This window comes from Papio anubis, chromosome 4 (genome assembly GCF_008728515.1).
Source record: "Papio anubis isolate 15944 chromosome 4, Panubis1.0, whole genome shotgun sequence".
NCBI classification, from domain to species: Eukaryota; Metazoa; Chordata; class Mammalia; order Primates; family Cercopithecidae; genus Papio; species Papio anubis.
In genome coordinates, this window is record NC_044979.1 from 95,599,133 (window position 1) to 95,625,539 (window position 26,407).

The 26,407-nt window shown below is 41.5% G+C and overlaps 1 long non-coding RNA gene across 4 annotated transcripts; it reads right to left on the minus strand.

Annotated features, from left to right (window-relative positions):
- Positions 1-687: 687 nt before the first annotated feature.
- On the minus strand, positions 688-25,370 carry LOC103882964. 4 transcript variants are annotated; one of them, XR_644979.4, is made up of 5 exons: positions 17,201-17,953; positions 16,298-16,397; positions 3,065-3,246; positions 2,154-2,225; positions 705-1,123 (listed from the first exon to the last, which is right to left on the minus strand). It is a non-coding gene; the product is annotated as an uncharacterized LOC103882964 (long non-coding RNA). The 4 variants fall into 4 exon arrangements; XR_002521007.2 differs by having other exon boundaries at positions 688-2,225; XR_001900861.3 differs by lacking the exons at positions 705-1,123; positions 2,154-2,225; positions 17,201-17,953 and adding exons at positions 18,411-18,565; positions 24,136-25,370 and having other exon boundaries at positions 2,818-3,246.
- Between the last annotated feature and the right edge of the window lie 1,037 nt (positions 25,371-26,407).

Here is a 26,407-nt window from a genome sequence, read left to right on the forward strand (position 1 = left end):
AAGAATTTGTATAAGAAAATAAACACAACATTTTGGAAGTACCGAATCCGCAGCGGTGGTGAGTGTTCTCAGACCTATCACACAAGGCAGGGTTTGTATCCATGGTAGGAATGACGGCAGCTCATTCGATTTTGCATCCATCCTTATTAGGACATGCTTGGTTTATTAGGGAACCCATAAACTCTCATAAAGCTCCTCACATCTTCATTAGCCACGTTAGCCACGTAGGAGACATGAAATAATTTATGCAGCAAAAGCCCGGGGGTCTCCAGTCCAGGGGGAAATGTTCCAGGTAACTGCTAATCTGGAAGTGATTTTCTTTCTCAAACAGACTGGGTGGTCTATATCAGTGGTTTCTAGCCTTTTTTTTTTTTTTTTTTTTTTTTTTTTTTTTTTTTTTTTTTTTTTTTTTAAAAAAAAAAAAAAAAAAAAAAAAAAAATTTCGAGACAACGTCTCACTCTGTTGCCCAGGCTGGAGTGCAGTGGCCTGATCTCAGCTCACTGCAACCTCCACCTCCCAGGTTCAAACGATTCTCCCACCTCAGTCTCCTGAGTAGCTGGGACTACAGGGATGCACTACCACACCTGGTTAATTAGTATATTTTTAAGTAGAGATGGAGTTTCACCATGTTGGCCGGGCTAGTCTCGGACTCCTGACCTCAAGTCATCCACCCGCCTTGGCCTCCCAAAGTGCTGGGATTACAGGCATGAGTAACTGCATCTGGCCAGATTTTTTTTTTTTTTAAATTGTAATTGGATGGTGGTTGGTGATGGTGAGGGGAGTAACATGAGTTTGCCTACCATTCATTTTGCCAAGCCACAGCATTACAAATAACCACTCCTGTCTACTCTCTCCACTGTTTTACACCAAAAAAGCATAACTGTATACCAAAAATATAAGCAAGTCACAATCTCAGCATAAAGGATAAAGGATAGTCCTTTCCATTAAAAGCTTTATTGAACAAAATCTCGTTTCATTGTCCTTACTTTTCTTATTTGCAACACAATGCTCAAAGACATGTTCTTGAAGGGCTTGGGTCCCCCGAGAAGTTCTGGTCTGGACGAGCCCTCCCTCCGGCTGCTAGAAGGTAACCCAGAGAGACACAGTTCTGGGGCCACTTCTCTGGACACACATTGGAAGAAATAGAAAGAATAGTCTCATCTTCCAGCAATGCCCAAATTGATCGGGAAGCAAATTACGACTATTCATCTTGACTCATGTTCAAAGTGTGACATTCGAAAACAGCAGGAGACAAAGGCTAAGAAGTTTGTCTTTCAATTAATACATAGGCCCTGTTATGGAGAGATGCCCAGCCTGTTAGGCTTTTTGTGAAAGAGTACCCGTGTGGCATAGAGCCCAGCCAACTCCACAGAATTAGGACAAAAAGTGCTAAATGTTTGGAACAGGACCCGGCCAGAAACATCCTCTTGGCTAAGGTTTTCATTTATCCCCAGAGTGGGGGCAGAAAGAAGGAAAGGATTTGTGGCTAATAGTGATTATTGCTGAATACCTACAACATTCATGCTACGTTCAACATTCAGCCCTCACCTACACCATTTCATTTAACCCGCAAGGCAAGTCTGTGAAATAGGTATTCAAGGCAACTTTGCAGTGAAAAAAAAAGTCTAAGAGAGACTAAGTTTTTTGCCCAAGATCACACAGAGGTGGGAACAGAACGCTTGTCTGTCTGACCTGAAAGTCTGCCTTGACCACTGCACTAAGAAGCTCCTGTGGGATCTGTGGTTTGTTTTGCATCATCGCCTACCTATCCATGTGCATGGTCTATAGTTACTTATTTAGGAAACTGTTTATACTGTTTTCCAGCATGTGCCTTTTCTGAATCTCAATGAATCCTTTCTTATTTTTATGAAGTTCTGGGTTGAGAGGCAGACTTAGATATTGTTAGGGGCCAGCCAAAGGAACACTAGTACAGACAAGGTTCTGGCATCAAGAAGGCTGGCCAGGTAAGCATTGGTCCTCATAGAACGGACCACACTGGATCTCTCTGCACCTGAGCAGACTGGCCTCGCCTTCGGGACCAGATGCCTCATGATTTCCAGGGTTTTGAGAAAGCATCTGCAGTCCTGTAGGTGATGGTCACCGGCTGCTGTGTCTACAAGGCTGGATGCAAATTCCCAGAAACAGCAATCACCTTCTTTCCTCTAGGGCTTCCCTGCATCTCTGGACCCAAATATTTCATAGCAGCCAGCTCCAAGAAGAAATCCTGGGAGAGAGGAAGGCTTGTGTGTTAATCCAGTGGTGATGTAATGAGAATTTCATCTCTACCCTGAATTCCCTGGTGTCCCCCATCCTCCTCTTGACTCGTTAGCTCTCAGTATCTTGCTCCCTGCTCAATCTCAGGAGAATGAATGTCTCCCTCTTCCTCCAATACACTGGCCATGGCCCTCTGCCTCCTCGCACTGACCCCAGGCCCACCCTGTGCCTTCCCTTCTGGCCCTCACAGAGGTCTTTCTCCAGGCCCAGAAGTGCGCATCCTCCTTCTCCGGAAAGAATGGCCTCCTTAGGGTGAGGTTTACTCTCAGGTCTGGAGTCCTTATCGGCTCTGCTGGGCTTCCATTCTGTGTGTGTGGGTGGGTAGTTCTGGCCACCCCCAACACCACAGATATTTATTTTAGAGAGGGCAGTTTGGGTCAAAATATGACAAAATGCTTTTCAGTCTTCTGAGTCTACAATTCCAGATAAAGATTTAGAAGTATGGGAGATGATGCAGGGATGGGGAGTGGGGTTGTGGTTTGGGGAGAAAGTATAAACTAGAATTTTGAAAGTATAAACTAGAATTTTAAACCCATTGAACATAGGTTACACTCAAAAGATGACAGTTTCATTCCTGACTTAGATAAACAAGGAAATATGCTTTCATATTTTAAAAAATTGGATTTCATTCTGCTGAACACTTCCGTCAGAGGGTTCTTTGAACTACCTGTCCAGGTGCGTGTGTGTGTGTGCGTTTGTGCATATGTGTTTGTGTGCATGTAAGCATGTTAACTAGTCCCGTAAACTAAGACAGGGAGAGGAAGGCAGGCTCCTCTCCACCCCGTGGACCTGCTCCAGCTGTGCTCTCAGGGTGGTTGCTGCCCTGAACACGCTCGCTGTTCAGCCTTTTAGAGGGGCAGGATCGACTTCACGCTGGGCTCCATACATACAAAGGCTCTGCGCTTAATGTTTTGCTGTTGCTGTCTTGAGATTCATATTTTGCACTGGGTCCACAAATTATACAGCTGATCCTGTTGAGAAGAATATCATACATAGAGCAATAGATAAAAACACCAAATACAAATTTTTGTTGTATGTTTTGGGGTCACTTTACCTCTCTGAGCCTCAGCTGGGCTAGAATTTGGTGGCTCTCAGCCCTGACTGTACCTTCAAATCACCTCCAAGGCTTTGGAGAAATATCAATGTACCAGAACCCGTTTGGAAAGCAGCCCAGCTTCAATCTTGTTTTGGAGTTTTGTTTGAAATTCTGCAGGTGATTCTGATGCATGATCAGGCCTCAGTGTGCAGGCCTAGATGATTTCTAAGATCCCTTTAAGCTCTGTCTTCTATAATCATGTATTCATTTCCCTCGGTGCTTGTTCAAGTTCTTGTGCCTGCTGTACTCAATTCCACAATATAGTCATGCTTGTTTTAATTTAAGACTCACATTTTAAGTTTGTTATTGTCTAGTAAAATTGACACTTCAGGAAGATATTTCATGTTTATTTGTATGTAACTCATGGCTTTGTGCTCTTAAATGTGTGTGCAGCCCACATTTAGACTCGACTAATGATGATCTTTAAGGACTCTAATTTCTTCAATATCCCTTGCATTTGTGATCTATGACCCAAAGATCTTTCCACAGACATCCATGTTCATGTGAGAAATTAATTCTTTGGATGTGTATATGCTGTCCTGCTGGGCCTTTGAGAAAGTTTAATGTTTACACCAGATAGGACAAAACAGGGAGTGACTGGCTTCATTCTAAAGCAGAAATTCAAATTCTCAGGTGTCCCAGTAAGTTTAAAAAAAAAAAAAGTCCCACTTTTAATTGGTTTGGAAAACACCAATACTGTTGAACAGTTGATACCAAGCCCTACTCTGGGATTGCTGTAGACAAAAACTTGGCAAGGGAAAGTTTGCCTTCCATGTTCCTGGTTCTTTGAGAGATCTCCCAAATACCCAATGTGCTCAAATTGTATTATGCCTACCTAACCAGGCCTACCCTCCAGAGAGTAAGTTCTCTATATGCCCCAAACCCTTCCTTCTTTCTCATAGCTGTCCCTGGAATCGGATTTTATAATCTAGTTTTCACTAAAGTGTTAATGACTGATACAGTGTACTTTGTTATTTCTAAGTGTGTTATATTATATTTACTTAATCAAAAACAATATGACTTTAAGATGGAATTTCAGGCATGTGTGGAAAGCAAGGGAGGAGTATATATAGAACCAGAGCAGGCTTCCAGGATTCCCTCAAATAACATGGCCCCCTCTGGCAACTAGCCATGTTTGTCATTTAAGCAACATAGAATGCTATGGGCAAACAAGTCTTTGTGAAACATGTGAAAGCATGTATTAAAAAGCTCAACCAATCAAATAAACAAAAGAATCCAAGGATGCCATTGGAATTCCTAGTCACATTGCTCAATGTTGTAAAGGTGAAGTTTTTTCAGTAAAACCTGGCAGATAAACAAGGGGTTAAACATGAATGCTGTGAAAAAGAAGAAAGAAAAAAAAGTGAATTGCAATTGGAAAAGAACTAAGCATAAAGGGTAGGCCTCTAGTGTCCCAGAAATATCTTGGGTCTAAGAAATAAGCTAAAAGAGACGTGTGAAAGATTTAATGAGAGAAATGAACCAGGGTGCCCCGTCGAGAGGGAGTGGGTGTTAAAATGCAGTCCGCCTCCCCACAGAACCTGGATCCTGTACACAGCTATGTCCACCCAGAGAGGGGCTCCTTTTCCTAATATGTCCCCTTAGAGGAAATGTCATGAAGCCATTTTCTAATTAGTTTGTCAAAAGACCACTTCTCTAATTTTCACAAAGATTCCCTATACGCCAGTGGCAGTCCTGGAACCAATCCTATTTAATCTGCTGTCCCCTGGAAAAATATTTAAAGGCAGGAATAGCCAAAAGAAGCAGAATCTCATAGGAATTCAGACATAGATCCAACAAGGAAGGCACCAAAAAAGAAAAAAAGAAAAGAAAAAGAAAGAAAGGCAAGCAAAGAAGTCACAATTAGTGGTAAGAGAAAAACACAGAAACACATGTTGTAGGTCTCTGAAAATTTTCCATGGTATCAGGTCACCAATTACCAGTCAACTCTTGCCTGGAACAAACAAAAAAGAAGTGACCTAACTCTCTTTCCTGCACAGATCAGCCTGTAATTTAAAAGCAATGTAAAAAACAAAAATCAGAGTGTAGGGCTAAAGGGGTATCTCTTGAAACCTACAAGCCAAAGAAGTCGCCCTTTTTCATTTTGCTAATTTAATGTGAAAGTGAAATAGGTTCCTATGCAACCTTGACAGCTAGCTTTCTGGGAAGGTGTCTAATATAGGACATAAAATGGAGACATGAATCGATGAGACTCATTAATATTCATAGACAGCAGATTAAGGTTGGTGGAAAAAATTATTTATGAAACGGGGGTATTGTCTTCCTTTCACCAAAAGGATTTTGTTTAGAGAGGATTGAATTGGGTGACAGGACTATGACAGATTAGGTATGAATTTGCAGATTTCTTGGTTTATCTCCCAAAGAACCTAAAGCATTTGCAAGCAAAGAATATCCTGGGCTGAGCACAGTAAACGCTTCAGCACCACGTGCTGGTGGGTGTAATGAGGTGTCTCAAACGTGAGGTTCAGAGGCCACGGTGTGATGGAAAGCACTTGGGAGGAAATGAAAGAATGGATTGAGAGTGTGGTTATGCAACAAAGGAACAGGCTGAAAGCAAAACAGGGCTTACTTGATGTCAGAGAAAGGTGAGGAGATGAAACGGGCGATTCCTTTTTAAATGTATGCATTGGGGGAATGAGAGAGAGCATAAAATCCAATAACATTGTACATAATTTACAATTTCTTTTCCCATATTAAATATGTATTTGTTGTACTGCCTAAGAAGCCTTGTGTTATTTCTGACTGTTGTTTCTATGTGCTATTCCGTAATCTAATAAAGACAAGAGTGAAGGCAATGCGTTAAGAAGCGGGCGCAGATCCTCAAGTGAACTCTTTGAACAATGCTTTGTGCTCACATTGTTGGAGGATTTATTGCTAGTTCCTTATCTCCATGAGCCCTTTCCTCCTTTATCTTTCTGATCCTTTACAGGCTTAGTGGAAATAAGCTGTTGGGATTTGCTGAAATTTTAAAGTGGCAGATGAAAATTCTTTTTTGGAATTCAGCATTGAGAATGGCAGTGTGGGAACGTTGGAAGAGACCTTGAATTGTTCCCGGGGGCATCCAAAACGCCACAGATATTTAAAAAGAAATTTTCTGTCGGTTGTAATTGAAAAAAAATTCAGCCTCCTATGCATGGGCCCAGCTTATTATAGTTTGAATGGTTGCTGTAATGTTGTAAAGATAATTGAAGAAGGGGAATATTTCATTAAAGACATCTACCCAAAAGGCCTAAGTTAGGTACGATCTCCAAACTGGTTTTTAAATTTTGGGGGTACATATAAATGGATTGAACTGAAAAACATGTGCTGAGGAATTGGATAGGCTAATCTTTGAAAACAGGTCCGTTAGAACTGTGTCAAAGCAGAGATTTATGCAAAACAATGCAGCAGTGGCTAAAAGGAGGGTGCACAAACATGGTTTGAAAGCTGGGACAATCCTTAGCCATCATCTTCCCTAATCTCTTCATTTTGCAAGTGTAGAACCTAAGGCTGAAAAAGAACTTGGCCTGAATGGATCAACAATAAACCACATGTGGTACATCCATACAATGGAATATTATTCTGCCATAGAAAGGAATGAAGTTCTGACATATGCTCCAATAGAAGTGAATCTTGAAGATACCATTCTAGGTGAAAGTAGCCAAACAGAAAAGGCCACATACTATCTGGTTCCATTGATAAGAACTGTCTAGCATAGGCAAATCCATAGAGACAGGAAGCAAATTAGTTGTCGCCAGGGGCTAGGGCAGGGGGAGTGGGGAGTGATGCTAACAGGGATGGGGTTTCTCTTTGGGGTAATGAAGTGTTCAGGAATTAGATAGTAGTGATGGTTATAAAATCTCGTTAATATACTAAAATCCCGTGACTGTACACTTTGAGATGGTAAATTTTATATTATGTGAATTTCATCTCAATTTTCTAAATTGCCCAAAATAAATACATTAAAAGGAGGATTGATCAAAGTTGTTTAGCAAGTACTATACCCCAGGCCTACTCATATGACAGGGGGGCTCTTTCTACTCGGAGACTTTCTTCTCAGACCCATGTTTTTAATGTATAAAATAACATACATGAGATTAAAAAGAATATCAGTTATATTAAAATGGAGTTATTAAAATATTTTTATGAAACCAAACTGTGACATAATATATGTATGTGCTTCTCTAATAGGTGAGTAAATTCAACATCAGTCATTTGATGTTCATCTATGGGAAATTATCCAATGCAGACATTTGGTGTGACTTTTCCTTTTGAAAACAAAACCCCATTGATAATTAGCATCCCATACCCTACCAGTAAAATGCAGTTTATTAGAAAGCTAGTATGGACAAAGATATTAACATGTAGAATTACCTCTGAATGGTGATACCATCTTGTTTAAAATACTATTAAGCTCTGCTTTTTAATCTACTCAAGCCCTGCAAGTCCTCCCAGAACTAATCTGAACTCACAGTGAAGGTTTCCAGACACCACCAACATCATAGGTTTTGATCTGCTCATAGCCAAAGGACAAATTGCTTCTCTAACTCTGTGGTTCACGCTCCACAGTCCCAGGGAGTCACAGCTGATCATGAGGTCAGTTTTCAGGTATCTAACCTGAGCAGGCACTGCCCTCTAACTTTGGAGCCTAGCTGGCTGCCTTTGTCAGCCAGCCTAGCTCCACCAGTTAGAAAGAGATTTACTACCTGATGCAGACCAGCAAGGGAATAGGGCCCTGGCCTCTCATTCCTTGCTGCCCTTTGTCTATGCAATATAGATGTTTTATACATCTCATGCAAACTACACCTGCTGAGATGACATGATCCAGACTTCATGCAGGTCTGTACTCAAGGATAATGCATAATTTCGGTACATGGACTTCCGGCGCACGTGCGTGATGGCGGATCCGCGCGGCGGTGCGGTCTTATAATTAATGCATATGATCCGCATACGCCCGGTACCGAGATATATGATCTGCGTGCGCGCCTATACCTGGCGAGACGTAAGGATCTGTATCAGCAGGTTACCATAATTCTTAATGCGCGGATTTGATATGATCTGCACGGCGGTGCGTTCCATACTCCACGTGAGGACGCATACGCGGATCTGGTGCACGCGCGGCCCATACCCACGCGGAGGATTTGATGGGCTGATCTGCGCATCGACAGGCCCATACCTAATGCGGAGATTTTATATGATCCGCACGCGGTACCATACCCGGCTGGAGGTCGGAAGGATCCGGTGCACGCGTGCGTCTATAATTCCCGGATGCATATGATCTGCACGCAGGCCTATAATTGCTTTTGAGATGTATATGGATCTGCATATGTACAGTCTATACCCCATGAGACGATGCATCTCGTACACGTGCATTCCATACTCAGATATATATGGACCCTGCACGCAGTGTCTAGATCTATGAGACGTATATGATCTGGGTAATGGCATGGCCCATACCTGCTTTTTAGATGTATAATGGATCTCACGCGGCGCAGCCATACTTCAAGTGAGAGATGCAGTATATGATCTGCATGTGTATATATCTATGCACACACATAAATATGAGTCACATATATGTGTGTATATATACATATCTCCATCCCCCTTGTCTCTTTGGACTTGCTCTTGCTTCACTATTCAAAATGGGAAGGAGCAGAGGACCCAGCTTGCTCCTCCTGTCTGATAGGTAGTAGCCCAATTTCCTGATCCTTAACTCTAAGTCAGGTTACTGGACAACTTAGCTTGGCCCTCTGGCTTCTACTAAACCATTCTCTGGGGTCTTGATTCTTCCAAACAGCCTCATTAGCAGTGAATTTGATTTCCGATACTTCCAAAGCCTGAAATAATTATGTGTTTTGCACTTTGGAGCAGGAAGTGCTCCTCCTTCTGTCTCCTCTCCCACTTGAGAGTGTGACGTTCCCTTGGTTTTTGAGGCTTCAGCCAGCTCCACTTAAAGTGCAAACACCTCATTAGGTACAGTAGGGTCGTGGCTGTGACTTATCTTCTCTACCTCTCATCCAGGGCGGACCTCACTAACTGAATGAACCTAGACCTAGCCTCATAATCCTTCTGAACATAGTGAATCAATAAAGTCAACACGGGAAACAAAACTTATTTGCCAACCCTGAATTAAGCCCTTGTCAATGAACAGTGAAGAAATAAGGTTTTTCATCACTGACAGACAAGTAGCTCCTCGTACAATGAAAGGCTGTCCCCACCCCCAGCTAACTCATTAAGACCAGCATGTGGCCTTCCGCATGTAAGTTAAATGCTTCTGGACAACAGCTTCTTGAAAAGCAAAACAACATGTTTGAATCGTTGGTTAATATATGTAGGAAGAGCTGGTGCTAGGGAACCACTGGGGAGAGAGGAACCAGAAGAAAGGGGTCTGTTCCCTGCACGTTAGGAGATACACTGCTCCCCTGGCATGACAAGCAGGTCCCGACACAGCTGCGAGGATCCCTCTCATTCGCTGCACGGCCCCCTGGCCCCTGCAGTCAGCCCACTAAGTCCTCCTGGGCCTGGCAATCTGCTCTCCCTCTTCTCCCTGGGCCCCTCCTGCCTTCTCTTTCTGAACATGATTTGTTCACCTTCACGTGGACCTTAATCCCTCCAATTTCCCTCACGTCTTCAGATGCCAGCCTTAGTTTTTGAGCACATCAGGCATCGCTTTACCCATTAGCATTTGATTATATTGTTCCATTATAACAGACCTCCCAGTTCCCTCTGCTGTTTCCACCTCTCTTAACAGCATTCCCGCCATCAAATCAGGAAGGCCACCGGGAGGCTTCCTTGTGGAAGGAAGTATCCATTTATATTGTTTTACTCAACCATTCAGGTCCCATTTGTCATAGGATGACTCTCCTGGAACCAGACTCTTCTCCAATCCAAACACATGTCACAGCCTCACCCTCTACACCATCAAATTCTTGATTGTCGCATACTTCAGGCAGCAAAAGAGCAGCTCCACTGCCAAAAGCAAGCCAGGCGGTGGAACAAGCCCATCAACTAGGCTGGTCATCTTAGCTGCAGCTCCATCTTCGACACATAGATCTCTCTCAACACCACTGCTTCCCAGCACAGGGGAGAGCGTAAGGAATTCATCTCCCTCTCTCAGCTCTCACACAGGCAGGGAAGGGGTCTGAAGGTGAATTTCCACCCTCAGGTGAAGCCTTCTGGAACACCATTGAGCCTGGAGCCTCCTGAGCCCCTGAGCCTGTAAGCTTGACTTGGGATCTGAGAATTTGTCCATGGGATGCACAAAATACAACCGTGTGCAGAGCATGGGACGCCACCTCCCACCCCTATCCCTGCCAGCCCAGAGAAGGAAAGCAAGCTCAAAACGATCAACCAAAGAGATCAATGCCTGTTTCCCAGGCACAGCTTGTAAAAGCTGCAGCCAAGTGCAAAAGTGCCAGGCAGCTAAGAAGAACATGGCTGATCCTGAGTGTTCACATTTCCTCAATATCAAATTTTTCATGGTGCCTTTCCCATGGGTACTATTCAAATACGCAGAAGACCGGCAGAGCCGTGGAAATGGTCCTGGCTTTGGAATAAGAGTTGTGTTGGGTCCTGGCTCTGGCACTTGCTGGCAGTGTGACCTTAACCAAGTCCTGGGCGGAGCAATCTCAAGGCCCCTCAGTGCCCCGCTGATAAACTGAGGGATCATGACAGCATCCAGTTCTCTGCAGTGGTTATGAGGTTCTATAGCGCACTGGAGACATGCAAGCCAATTATGTACTGTAATTGGCATTACAAAGGCCAGAACTTTTCCTTTCTGTCCTTAATTCAACAGTCTGTGGTTCTCCAGGGAGCTCCCCTGCCCGCAGCTCCCCTGCCTTGCTGTCTTCAGCATCTGCGGGGGCCATCCAAGGCTGCGAGCGGGGTGCTTGGTAGGTGGGTGAGTGGTAAGTTCTCGATGCCTCTGTCTCACCTATGCAGATGGATAAGGCAGCTGAAATTAATGACATTCTGAGCCACTGCCGTGCTCATCTGCTTAACAATCCAATTTCTAGGACGTTTTAGAAGTTGTTAGCTGACTGCCAAAAATGAGGATCATTAAAAATAGATTCACAGCTGTTCAGGAAGCCAGAGATACAATTTTACCTTCATTATGCCTTATTGCAGATGTTATTGATTTAATCTCATTGCATTTTACTGTGTAATATCAATTTGCACTGTCTTTGACTTGGAAATGAGGAACTGTATTTATTCTTCTTATTCTCATCATGGCAGAAGATCTGCTTCGACTGACAACCAAACTGACACCAGGCTCCAAGGCAGCGGCAGCATTTAGGCCAGGCCCAATTGTGTGGAGTGCAGAGGCAACTTCGCGTAGCTGAGTGAGAGAAAAATAATCTAAATATGGGGCCAGTGCCTTTTTTAGGAGTGTGTCTATGCTCACAACGGATTCAAACAAAAGAATCAAAATAATCCTTCTGGCTTTGCTTGCATGTCACCAAATAAGTTGGTTTAATAAATCCTTCACTTTTCTGTCAATTATTTTATCCTGAAAATTTTATACTGATAATGCTAAAATAGAATTTAATCCAAAATAAATTAGGATGCATTAGGATATTATTTTCCAAGAGATATTTCTCAGAACACTTGTCACGAGATACTCAATGATTTTTTTTAAGTTTCCAAACTCAAAAAATTTAGGAAACCCTACATCATAAATACTCCTTTAAAAAAGGAATAAAAAGTAACATGTGGTAGCATATTAAAGGTTCCTAGAAGCAAATAAATGTGGTTGACTTTTTTTAATCCCACATTTTCCAAATGAATTTGAAAAAACATTTATTCTCCTCATCCATTAACATCCCTCAGCGCTAGAGTGCCCAGGAACACCCTTTGGGAATCACTGGTTTAAGATCAATCAGGAAGGCAGGCCAGCTCTCTGCTAAGGAGTCTCACATCTTTGTTCACTGCCACTGCCGCCACCATCTTGAATCGACATGAACTGTTCTTGATTTACAAAGATTTGGGCTGGGTGCGGTGGCTCACGCCTGTAATCCCATCACTTTGGGAGGCGGAGGCATGCAGATCACCTAAGGTCGGGAGTTCAAGACCAGCCTGACCAACAAGGAGAAACCCCGTGTCTACTAAAAATACAAAATTAGCCGGGCATGGTTGAGCATGCCTGTAATCCCAGCTACTCCAGAGGCTGAGGCAGGAGAATCGCTTGAACCCGGGCAGTGAGTGAAACTTCATCTCAAAGAAAAAAAAAAAACCCAAAGATTTGGTTCATGAGCTTTTGCATCTCAGTGGCTGCCGGTGCATCCCCCACCCTTTCCCTCATTTCAGTGCCTCAGCTTCCAAACTCAGATTCTATATCACTCACTTCCAATCTCCTGCTTCCCCAAAGCCCACGCACAAGCCTAGCCCAGAAGAGCAGGGGCTCCGCTGGCCACATCACCAGGAAGTGCACTGGGGCTCTGAAAGGCCCACCACATTTTTACCAGGTTCAGCCCATATGACAGTCGGGACAAAATTATTCCAAGTGTGTACTGTTTTTGTAACATCAACAGTCTTCACGGTTTTCAGCAACTCATTTAGTCTTGGTGATCAGTCCATGTACCATGCACTAAAGTGTGCAACTGTTTCTATTTTATAAGAGGTTAGAAAGAGCCCTGTGTCGCCAACACAGGCATTTAAAAGGGTTCCATATGCACCGTTTGGTTTGATGAGCTCACATTCGACGTTTTACCAGCTCCAGTGGACTTCATCAAGGAGGGCATGTCTTGAGGACTTTTATTATTTGCTTCCAGGCTAGTGAACATCTATGTGAACCTGATGTATTTACAGCTTTGCCACTTTCTTTTGTTCAACAGAAAACATAACACCTTTGATCATGATGTCTAACATTTGCTACCAGTTGGCAAAGAATGTTAAACAATTGTATGAATATCTCTCTCCAGCCTTCGTCTGGTCTTCTCTGCCCTAATTCGATGATTTCCACCCAGACCCAGCCAGTGCCCAGTGATGGCTTAGCACCGCTTCTCAGGATCACAGCTGTGGGCAATGGTTTGAGCAGGGGTCAGGTCAGGAACAAAGATCCGATATCATTTGGCACGTATTCCCCAGTATTACTAACCTCCCAAGACAGGACAACTTGTGCCCCTCATAGATTTTGGGATACAGGGCCTGGCCTTTTTCTTCTCCACATCTTCCTCATGGGGTCTGCTGTGGAGCTCACTGCCGTTGCTGATTGACAGGTCAGTGTCTCCCAGCTAGTCAGGGATGGAGCCAGCAAGTTCTGCTCCAGGGACACGATTCTCCCAGGGCAGGCGACTTATTCCTCCATGTTCAGACTTCATTCTCACAAGAACGCCAGTCGAGTAACATGCATTGAAAAGTTGGCTGGGGCTCATAACTGCATATTTTGTGCCACTGAGAATTATCTAGATTTTTTTTTAAAAGTCACAGTTTATGCATATATGTTCAAGAATTGTGTTTGGAACAGGCAGGGGGCATAAGTTTGTTAATATACTCATAATCTCACTACTTTTCAGATTGCAAAGAGATCTTTGAAACATTTAGAGGAACTGCCTCGTTTTTATAATTAGGAATCCAAACTCCAGAGAGGGGCATAACTCACAGACACACAACTAGTTCACTAAATAATTAATAAGGCTGGGAGAAACTCCTCCTTATGCAAATTTAAATAGGAGAATCCATTCCCAGCTCCTTTATTGATACCTATTTTTCTCTTCCGCTTTTAAGTTTTGTTAGATTTTTGCTGTTCTGATACAATTCAGAATTATGTCTCCTCTTTTAAAATCAAACTAATATGTAATTTCCAATAAAACTCTAAAGAATAAGAGACAATGACAGACAAAAATGGAAAACTCAATCTAGACTTATATTTGAATTCCTGAAAAATACTGTGAAAGAAAATACAACTATTTTATGTAATGTAAAGAAAACATATTAACATATAAATAACTGGTTCTACTTCTCTTAGCGTGCTTTTATAAAGCCAAAATGTCAGACCCAGACATATTAAGAAAAGCATGGGAAAATAAAAATACATTTTATATCGCTAAAGCTAACCATTTCAATTACTACTAAACAAAGGAATAAAAAGACGAAATTAAAAGCAGACATGAAGAAAACTAGCAGAGCGGCGCCACCTAGTGTCCATTTTGTGAAAAGCGCCTAACATTTCCTGCGCCCCCCTGTGGTAGGATTTAGCAATTGGCCACAGACAAGAAAACAAATTCTATAAACATACGATTTGATTTCTTTCCTCTGGAAGGAACAGAAAGAGATAGCATCTCAGCATACTTTCTAAGCAAGATATACTTTCATTCACCATAATTAAAACGGAACAACTACAAACATACAATTTCCCACTGATCACAGTATCCTGTGATCAAAGTCTTTCTTTGGACATAATTTCAAGTAAACCCCAACCATTAACCTTTCTAAATGAAGGTACATTTTTAAAACCTCTCTGCCCCTATGAAATTTTGTTCAGGACGAAATTCTGTGAATACCATTCTTGTATCAACATTGTGATAACACTTAAAAAACAAAATTTAAAGAATTAATGTAGAAGTAAAGATGAGAGAATTTGAGCCAGAAATTAGAATCATCTTCCATGCCTTAGTTTACCTATCTGTAGTGTAGGATAATTCTAACTCCAGTGTGCTACCTTCCTTTGGCGGTGGAGGAGAATTGTCATTGGCAAAATCAAATGAGATTAATGTCCATGGAAGCTATTGAAGAGTAGAAAGTATATGATTTACATAAAATAGATATACTTTGTTATTTTTATTAAGAGTTGAAAACTCTAGTGAGACATCAGCACTGGTTGAGTTGAGGAAAAATCAGTGAATCAGGAAATTAGAAGCCCTGGACTAGTCCCACAGCTTCTCCTTGGACAAGTCCTTTAAGTCTGGGTAGGGGCCCCTTTGTTCTATAAAATGAGGATAGTTTGTACTATGCGGCCCATAGTGCCTGTTTCGCTCTAAAATCTTAGATTCAATAATACCGTTGCTTTCTCCCTGCCTCTGTCCCTGCTCAGACCCTCACTGCCTCTTCTCTGGATTCTTGCAACATCTTCGTAACACATTTCTCCCAGCTGCAATCAATCTCTGGCAGATTAATCAGGGAAGATGAGTATTTCCAACATGCATGTAAAAGTATAAGTCCAATCATCTCATTGCCCCACTTAAAGGCCCAAAATGACTTCCAATGGCATTTTGGGGGGCAACCAGCTTTTATGGGCATCATCTGCTCTGTGCCAGGCAGTATAACTCATGCTTTATGTGCCCAGTGTCATTCCATCCACACAGTGACACCTTAAGATCAACAAGGTGTGAACCATTTTCAATGGATAGAGGAGGAAGCTGAGGGTACCAGAGACTCAGAGAAGGACTTCAAGTCTCCCAGTGAGTGAGTGCAGAGCCTAGGATGAGAATCCAGGTCTCTGGTTCCGAATGGTGCAGTCTTTGTGAGTGATTAAGAGGTAGATTTTGGAGCCAGAAATACTGGAGTTGAAATCTGGGCTTTGTCACACACTGTTTAACATTGGGAAGCTTCCTAAATTCTCTATACCTGTTTCCTTATCTGTAAAATGGGGATAATAGAGATAATAATGATGTTTTGGTCAATGACGGACTGCATATATGATGATGGTCTTATAATATTATAATGGAGCTGAAAAATTCCTATCAACTAGTGATATCATAACTGTCGTACCGCTGTAGCACAAGGCATTACTCACACGTTTGTGGTGATGTTCCTGTAAACAAACCTACTGCGCTGCTGGTCATGTAAAAGTATAGTGCATACAATTATGTACAGTACACAATACATGATGATGATAATCAAGACTACGTTATTAGTTTATGCATTTTCTATACTATCCTTTTGATTGTTATTAATGAGTGTGCTCTACTTATGGTTTAAAAAGTTACCTGTAAACACCCTCAGGCAGGTCCTCTAGGAGGCGTTCTAGAAGAAGGCACTGTTACCACAGGAGATGACAGCTCCATGGGCGTTCTAGCCCCTGAAGACCTTCCAATGGGATGAGATGTGGGAGTGGAAGGCAGTGATATAAAAAGGAAGTAAATAAATAAGTACATTTAAAAATAGAAAAAAAGCTTGTAGGATAAGAATATAAGGAAAAATATTTTTGTACAGTTATACAATGTATTTGTGTTTTAAGCTAAGTGTTATTACAAATGAGTCCAAACTAAAAAGTTTATAAAGCAAAAAAGTTACAGTAAGCTAAGGTTAACTTATTATTGAAGAAAGAAAAAGATACTTTATAACCTCAGCGTAGCCTAAGTGTGCAGTGTTTCTAAAGCTTACGATAGTGCACAGTCATGCCCAGGCCTTCACATTCACCCACCACTCACTCAGTCACAGACCCAGAGCAACCTCCAGTCCTGCAGGCTCCAGTCATGGTAAGTGCCCCATACACTTACCATTGTTTTAAAGCTTTGCTACTGTATTTTATTGTGCTTTTTTTTTTTTTTTTTTTTTTTTTTTTTTGAGACGGAGTCGCTGTCTGTCGCCCAGGCTGGAGTGCAGTGGCCGGATCTCAGCTCACTGCAAGCTCCACCTCCCGGGTTTACGACATTCTCCTGCCTCAGCCTCCCGAGTAGCTGGGACTACAGGCGTCCGCCACCTCGCCCGGCTAATTTTTTTTTGTATTTTTAGTAGAGACGGGGTTTCACCGTGTTAGCCAGGATGGTCTCGATCTCCTGACCTTGTGATCCGCCCGTCTCGGCCTCCCAAAGTGCTGGGATTACAGGCTTGAGCCACCTCGCCCGGCTTACTGTGCTTTTTCTATATTTAGATACACAAATACTTACCATTGTGTTACGTCTGCCTACAGTATTGAGTACAGTATCACCCTGTTCCAGTTTGTAGCCAAGGAGCAACAGGCTATGCCACACAGCCCAGGGGTGTGGTGGGCTCTGCCGTCGAGGTTTGTGTAAATCCACTCTATGACGTTCACAAGGCATTGAAATTGCCTAACATGCACGTGTCAGGACACTTCCCCATGGTGAAACCTCACGTGACTATTAGTACCTCTCTCATAGTGAGTCAGTGCGTGTTGGACACTGGAACAGCACGTTATCACACAGCGCTTCCAGAGTGTTTTGTTATCACCACATTTTCTCACGGAACTAGATATAAAGTTTTTCCCTTCCTATTTAAGATGCTTCTAAACTTGACTCCAACTTGCCCCCTGCCTTTTCTTCTACTTCGTAAGAGTTTAACACCTTATGGTTCCTGTCCCCTACCTCCCACTCCACCCCAAATACTTCCAAGTGTACATAGTCCTTTGTGCAGGTCTCCGCTTTTGCAGCTACTGCGGTTGTTCCCGCATTCAGAAAGTCCATCTCCGCCTCGCTACCGACCCCTGGCGGTTAGCAGGGTGACCGACGAGTGGCAAGCTTGTGATAAACAGTGGGTGTTGCCGATATTGCGGTCATCAATAGTATTACAGTAATCCCTCTTTATCCGAGGGGGATACGTTTCAAGACCCCCAGTGGATGCCTGATACCGCGAATAGTACCAAACCCTATGTCTGTGATGTTTTTTCCTATACATACATACCTATGGTAAAGTTTAATTTATGAATTAGGCACAATAAGAGATTAACAAGGATAACTAATAATGAAAGAGAATAATTATAACAATATACTACAATAAAAGTTACATACTTGTGGTCCCTTTCTCTCAAAATATTTTTTTTTTTTTTAAATGGAGTCTCACTCTGTCGCCCAGGCTGGAGTGCAGTGGTGCGATCTCAGCTCACTGCAATCTCCGCCTCCCAGGTTCAAGCGATTCTCCTGCCTCAGTCTCCCCGGTAGCTGGGATTACAGGCACACGCCACCACACCCAGCTAATTTATTTTAATTTATTTTTTAGTAGAGACGGGGTTTCACCATGTTGGCCAGGCTGGTATTGAACTCCTGACCTCAAGTAATCCGCCTGCCTCGGCCTCCCAAAGTGCTGGGATTACAAGCGTGAGCCACTGCACCGGCCCAAAATATCTTACTGTACTGTACTCACCCTTTTCCTTTTTGTGATGAAGAAGGGATGGAGCAGGACGGCAAGAGAGTTCCTCAGGGAACTCAGAATGGCACACCATTTAGACTAGTGAGTTGTTTATTTCTTGAATTTCCATTTAATATTTTCAGACCATGGTTGACCACTGGTAACTGAAACTGCGGAGAGCAAAACCGCGGATAAGGGGGAACTCCTGTACTGATAACATCTTTCAAGGCCCAATCCCAAAGCGCCCTCCTTCATAGAGTTTTTCCTGCCTCCCACACATCTGAGACATCCTCCTGTGAGGATGTCCTTCTGACTGTTAGCCAGTCTACCTCAGGCTGCTTCTCATTCTCTGAGGCTACACTTGTAAAAATATAAGAACCAAGTGATATTATTTTTAATACACATTTTAACATAATATATCCCAAATATCATTTCAACATGTAACCAATAAAAACTAATATATCAAAAGCTAAAATGAAAATGAAAAATAGCAAAATCAAAATTGCCTGTGTTATTTGCATTATATTTCTATTAGAGGGGCCTATTCTAAAGTAAAGTTACTTTTTCTCCAGCTTAATTAAAATATAATTGAGAAATGCAAATTGTATATATTTATGGTATATAACATGATGTTTTGATATACATCATACATTGTGAAATGATTAAATCAAGCAATTAACATATCCATCACTTCATATGCTTCTTTTTGATGTGAGAATATTTAAGATCTCTTAGCAATTTTCAAGTATACAACGCATCGTTATCTAGAGTCATCATGCTATACAATAGGTCTCTAGAATTTATTCAACCAAAGTAAAACTTTATACCCTTTGATCAACATCTCCCAATCCATACCCTACTCCCGACCCCAGGAATATTAAAAAGCGCAGTATAGAAAAGGAAGATCCTTAGCATCCCACCTTTCAGGAAGAAGCACTGATGTATGGCTTCCATTAGGTTAATGCAAAAGTAATCGCGATTTTGGCCATTGCTTTCCATGGCAAAAACCGCAATTACTTTTGTACCAACGTAATAGGATTTTTATTTGCAAATACGTTATTTTTTACCAAGTCAGGATCATAGCCTAAGTGTTTAGCCAATCTGGGGCTATTCCGGAGATCAGCTAGATACTCACCAATCCTGTCTCCTCTTCTTGGTCTTAGCGAAGGGTTATACTTCCTGGTTGTAAGGATTCTAACTGTCCTTAAAGGTAGCTGTGGTCGTATAACCAGGTTCTGGCCAAAGAATGTGGTCCGAATGATTCAAGCCATATCCAGCCCATTACCTACCCAGGCATTCCTGTTTGCTCTTTCTCTTTATTCATCACTTGGATGAATTCAGGGGATCTAGAGGAACAATTTGGGGTTCTAAAAGAGAGTAGGACTACAAGACAGAATGAGCTAGGATCCTTAAACCACCAAGTGGAAGGCTGCCAAACCATCCACCTCCAACTGTATCATGAGCAAAACAATAAGCAGTTACTGTGTTAAGTCACTGAAGTCTTGGATTATTTGTTAGAGCAAGCTACTGTTAATTACCTGGACAGCTCATATTGGGCATTTGGATCCAATTTCCCATTATTATTATTAGTGATAAACTCATTATTTCCAGTTTTTGTTATTATAATCCATATTTTTAGGATGAATTGCTAGAAGAATAAAGAGTATGTTTGTTTGTTTGTTTGTTTTTATTTTGGAGACAGGGTCTCACTCTGCCACTCAATCTGTAATGCAATCACAGCTCACTGCAACTTTGGCTTCCTGGGCTCAAGCGAGCCTCCTGCCTCAGCCTCCCAAGTAGCTGGGGCTGCGGGTGTGTGCCATCCTCCTGGGCTAATTTTTTTTATTTTTTTTTTGGTAGGGTCATGGTCTCACTATATTGCCCAAGCTAGTCTCAAACTCCTGGGCTCAAATAATCCTCCAGCCTCACCCTCCCACAGTGCTGGGATTACAGGCATGAGCCACCACACCTGGCCAGGTATTAACACTTTTACAATTTTTTGAAACAATTGACGAAATTCCCTTCAGAGAGAGTTTAATGTAGTACCTTTCCTCGTATATCTCTTACAGATGGGAAGCCAACTAAGGTGTTTGACTTCATTTATTTTTGAGTATCTTGTAGATAATAGGCATGTGTTAAATAGTAAACAAATTAATTATTCAGCTCTCAGTGCATATGCAAAAGGAAATACTGTTATTTTTAAAATAATGACTACGAAGTGTAGATTTCAGAAGTGGCATGAATTGTATAGGCGTGTTCAAGAAACAAGGGTGACAGAAAAATGGCAGCAAGCAACATCCACATGCTTAACTGGGAACTTCAGCTAAAAAGAAAGTGATTTTATTCTTCTAATTCTCTCTAATTGTCATGGTGAAGCCATGGATATAACTAGCCAGTTCTGGTAAATACCTCCCACACCTTGAGCTGACCCCTGGCACTTGGGCTACTGGGTGCATCTTTTCATTCCTCCATCAATTATCTGTACAAATCTCATTGCATACACCAGTGCCAGGCATTTTTAAAGTATCACAAACTAGTGAGTTATTTGTCACCATAGTTGGTCTTTTAGGAGACACAAGTGTTGAATTTGGGAGGGGTGAAGATAAGAACAAATGACCTGTAAGATTCTTTCCAACTCTGAAATTTCAAATGAGAGGTTTTGCAAGAAAATAAATAAGATTGTCCACTGCATGGGCCTACTCTGAAAGAAATCACAGAGCAAGCTGGGGGCCAAATTTCAATCTATCAGGAATTTAGTTTTCTAAAAGCCCAAACAGTGACAATAGCATATCTCTGTTTCAGCCACAAACAAGGGCTGATTCTTGTTATCCAAGTTTACCCTAGTTTATGTCCAAAATTCTTTCAGAATATTATGATTTCACTTTGAGTGGAGTTGGAGCTTTCAAGTTCTCAGGATGCTGAGAACAGCACAAACTCAGATTCCAGCCCTCGTCTAACAAGGATATTCTCATGCTATTGTAGTAAGAACCTCCTCTGAGTGCAATGAAAAAGCATCATGCATTCTGAATGAATGAGGTCGCCATGGCCTTTGATGCTATTTCTGAAAGTTTTATTATTGATTAAGGGATGATGACCACAGAGGGATGAGAAAGAATTCTATCATATTTATTCTTGAAGGAAATTTCAGTTGTAGATAAGTGGATTCCAGAACGTCCCAAGATAACAAACTGGCAAAAAGATTTTAAAGAAAAGAAGATCATCTTTCTATTGGACACCAGACAACTTGCTAGCTAGGTCTGTTTTCTCTGGCTGAATTGAACTCATTGCCCAGCTGTCAAGTGTCACCAAGATACCCTTCCTTAGGGAAGGTGAAGAAGGAAATTGTACCTGGTAACTAAATCTCATGCCTCCTGAAGGAAAGTCAGAAAGAGATGGGCTTTTGGGAAGCAAAGCTGCTGGCATAGCATTGTTTTCTTTGGACATTTTCTACTCTTCAATAGTAATATGGTGACTTGCAAACTGTAAACTCAGACTTCTAGGTAGAAGGTGACTTCTACCAACATCCTTTGCAACCTATCATGCATATACATATATACATATGTACATGCATACATATTTTATATATACATATGTGTATATATATACACACACTCAGGTAAGATGAAGGCTTAGAAAATGCTGTTTGATGGAACAGACCTTCAACAAGCCAAAGAGGATCAGAGCCTAACCATGGTACATGTGAACACAAGGACCTCATTCTCCAATGCCTAGAAAATTCCTGGCTTGTAGAGGGTGCTCAAAAAATATTTTTCGATAGGCAAAGAGGGAGGAAGAAGAGGAGAGCCATGAAACTCTTACTGGAGAAACTTTTTTTTTTAAAAAAAGAACAAAATTGCCAGATCTCTTAACACCTAAGTGGAGATGTATTGACCACCTCTAATATGTTTAATATGGCACCCAAGATGTTTTGACCTCCCATGTTTAATATGACACCCAAAATATAAGCAATAACAGAATGAGATTCCAATCACTTTTTAGTCAGAAAGCAGGTTCATTTCTATCAACTAACTCTTGAGAACTGATCTCACAAAAGGACAGGAAACTACATATTGGCAATGCAGTGAATCATATGCCTTTCATTATGAGCATGTTCTCTGCTGTTCTGCACCAGCCACTTACTCTATCTCGATATCAATTCCCGTTATAAGAATGGTTACCCAATGTCATATCAAATAACACACTCCCAATTTTCTTGCCATCTAGTATACATTTTAAATGACACAGTAGCACTGAGACTTTTCTAAATGCTGAAAGCACTGAATAAAACAATTGTGCATTGTGTTCATTATGGGGAGGATGGAGAAGGTGACAATTGTGGGGACAAAGAACCAAGGCAAAGTAGAATGTTTCTTCTTTTGTATTGGGGAAAAGGTTTAACCACAAAAATGATACTGCCTTTCTTATTGTTCATGGCACTGATGATCGATCCTTCCTCCCTCATGGAAAAGCACCCGGTGCTGACCCTTGGGGGTCTTCAGTAAACACAGCATTCATTAAGTTTCATAAAATCCTCCACATCTGGGTTGAGCAGCTATCTCAAAAACGCTTTCCTGGCTCTCTAAACTGAAGCCTATTGTGCTTCTCGTCTCCTTTCTTTGGACACCTTCATTTTGGCTTTAGCTATATATAAGGTACTTGGGAAAATGACTGCCCTAATCATAATCTTTAAGATCTCTACAGAAGGTGTCTATAACTGGAATTTCCTCATTACTTTAATGTCCTTCTAGTCATAACTTCATGGGCCTATTAAGTGTAAATTAGAAACACATTATTCCACCAGTAAAGCTTTTCTTTCAAATGCACAGAACTTTATAACCTGTCACAATGTATTAAATTCTGGATTGTTTGTACTGAAACTGACTTTTTTTCTGTAAGAAGATGTCAAAGGATCTTAATTTCAGCTAATTCTGGCAACCAAAACAAGTCTCCTCTACTTAATAGCCGGCAATGGTCTCCGCAGCAAAATGCTTCCAGCAACAATTGGAAATTACACAGATAATAGTGTGTTTTTTTAGATTAGTATCACCTCTGAAATGTGAAGCTTTTGCAAATTCAAAGCTGATTTGCTGTCATTTTAAAACTGAATTTCCTGAAAACTGCTTAAATATTAAGGAAGGTTGACATAGGTAGACAAGAAGACAGAAAACAGGAAAGTTAATGGGCAGATTGAGAATGACCTGTACAGAGTTCCAGAATTTCATACGAGCTACTTCCAAATAAGGGAAAACTTGGCAGGCATGGGTTTGGAATCTTCTTTAGTTTGTCTGTCTTTGCAGAGTCTGATAATCTCATTACTATTGCTTTTTGGCTTCATGACCATCAACTGGAATATTTCCAGGGATGATATATTTTGGGTGGGAAAATCATTATTTCCTTCACAACCAGCTCATAAAGTGTGGTGAAAACTCAGCACTGGAGTGAAGAGTTTGCCATTAGGCATCTACTCTCTATCTGGATATTAACTCAAATATCTAACACCCAAGAGACATTATTGGGCAAATCAAGGAAAATTCTACGCTTGATGAAAAGTAACTAACAAAAACAGCTAATATTAATTAAACACTAGGCGTGATAGTAAGTGCTCAATGAGCACGATCTTATTTAATCCTTAAAAAATGCCTATGAGGTAGATTTATTATTATCCCTGTTTTACAGACAGTGATCCTATGACCAAAGAGGTAGAGTCAGGATTTAAACTCAGATCTTCCTGAGTTCATACCTTAAAATTTTTGTTTTAATAACATCATCACTTTCTTCTCTCTCTCTCTCCCTCTCTCATAAGATTCACTTCCCCCTTTTCTAAGAACCCAGGAGTGTCAGACTCTCTATAAGAATGAGCTTGCCTGAATCATAAAGGAGATTCTGAGCCAGATACTAGAACTTCTTGTCGGTAACCCTAGGTCTCTTTGCATTTACGTAACCATAGTACTTTTGTTCCCCATTAAGTAGGGATGCTGTGTGGCTGAGGCTATTCCTAAAAGACACAGGCCTTCGTATTCAAGACAAACAGGTTACAGACAGATTTCCAAGGAACTCCAACTGACTAACCAATTCAATCAATTTGGGATTGAACAGAGCAAATCAATGGGCTGTTTCAGCATTGTGCCAACGAAGTTTTAGCCAGACTCAGTCAACTTCTGTGAATCTATCATTCTAGCTGCTTGGCCCTGAGTATGCAAACCAGTTGGTAGATGTCTTTTACTTTCCTCTCATTTTAAAAAAATTATGATTTTCCTTGTATTTTTGGCAAATCCTTCCTGAACAACTCTAAGCTTGATATTAAACTACTTTACTGATTATCCTCATGGTAATGTCAAATGCAGGTGTGTTTAATTTAAGTATCAACAATAAAAATAATTACATTTGCTCTAAAATAATAACTGCATATACTTGTCATGCTTTATGAGCTATAATTTTTTTATTTGCTTTTCTCTGCAGGTAGTTTCCAATAAATTCATTTTCAATAAGAAAATTTTCACAAATGATACTCTCAGTTTTGCTGTGTTATGCAACATGGGAAACTTGGACAGTCTCCTTTAGGACAGATGTAGCTTGGATGCCTCACACTTGAACAAGGACTATCTTTTAATCAAGTGACCACTGGGTTGCAATTAATAGAAAGTCACTCAAGCTAGATGAAAAACAAAATGTACTTTATTAAGAAAGTGTTTTACAAATAGAAACCAGAGCAAAAAGTATTTGTCAATGAACCAGAAAGTTCAGTTAATCAGAAAGTTCTTTCCCAAAGTGTTCTAACTCATCCAATTCCAGGCTTCTATTTGTTCTTTCATTTATTCATTTGTTCCATTAAGATGTACTGAGTATCTATGATCAACCAATTATTGGGGACACAGAGATGGGGTGTGTGTTAGTCTGTTCCCACATTGCTATAAAGAAATGCCTGAGACTGGGTAATTTGTAAAGAAAAGAGGTTTAATTGGTTCATGGTTCCACAGGCTGTACAGGAGGCATGGATGGGAAAACCTCAGGAAACTTACAATCATGGTGGAAGGCAAAGGGGAAGCAGGCACATGTTACATGACCTGAGCAGGAGGAAGAAGAGAGGCAAGAAGGTGCTACACACTTTTAAAGATCCAGATCTCATGGGAACTCACTAGCACGAGAACAGCAAGGGGGTAATCTACCTCTTGATCCAATCACCTCCCATCAGGCCTCTCCTCCAACACTGAGGATTACAATTCGACATGAGATCTTGCCAGGGACATGGACTCAAAGCATATCAGGGTACTGGTGTCTTTGCCTTCAACGAGCCTCATCTTCCCTCCCTTGGTATTCCTTCCTTCTGAGTGTCTCTGCTCACATGCTATTGAAGCATTGCTTTAAAATAATGCAAAAGATAGGAATGGGTTAAGGAGAAGTTATAAAATGGTCACTCACACTTTTTACTTTTTTTTTTTTTTGAGACAAGGTATCACTCTGTCACCCAGGCTGGAGTGCAGTGGCACAGTCTCGGCTCACTGCAGCCTCCCCCTTTCAGGTTCAAGTGATTCTCCTCCCTCAGCCTCCCAAGCAGCTGGAACTACAGGCATGTGCCACTATGCCCAGCTAATTTTTGTATTTTTAGTAGAGACGGAGTTTCACCATGTTGGCCAGCCTGGCCTCGAACCCCTGGCCTCAGGTGATCTGCCCACCTTGGCCTCCCAAAGTACTGGGATTACAGGCATGAGCCACCACACCTGGCCTTAAATTTCTTAAATATTAACTTTGAACACCTGAATTGTGGGCTTGGTTAAAATGAGGACTTAGGTAAATTTCTGTGGAATGCACTACTCATTGGCTTTAAGGAAAATGCAACTCAAAGTTTTAAAAATTGAGTTCAGTAGGTCAGTACTGACATGATTATTTCCTTTGACTGGTACTTAACGCTCTAACAGAAGAAATTTCGTAACACCCCTGTTGTCATCAGGCCTTTGCCCTGCTCAGCTGCAGGAGCAGTGGTTCTCCAACCTGGCGTACACCCTCACAATCAC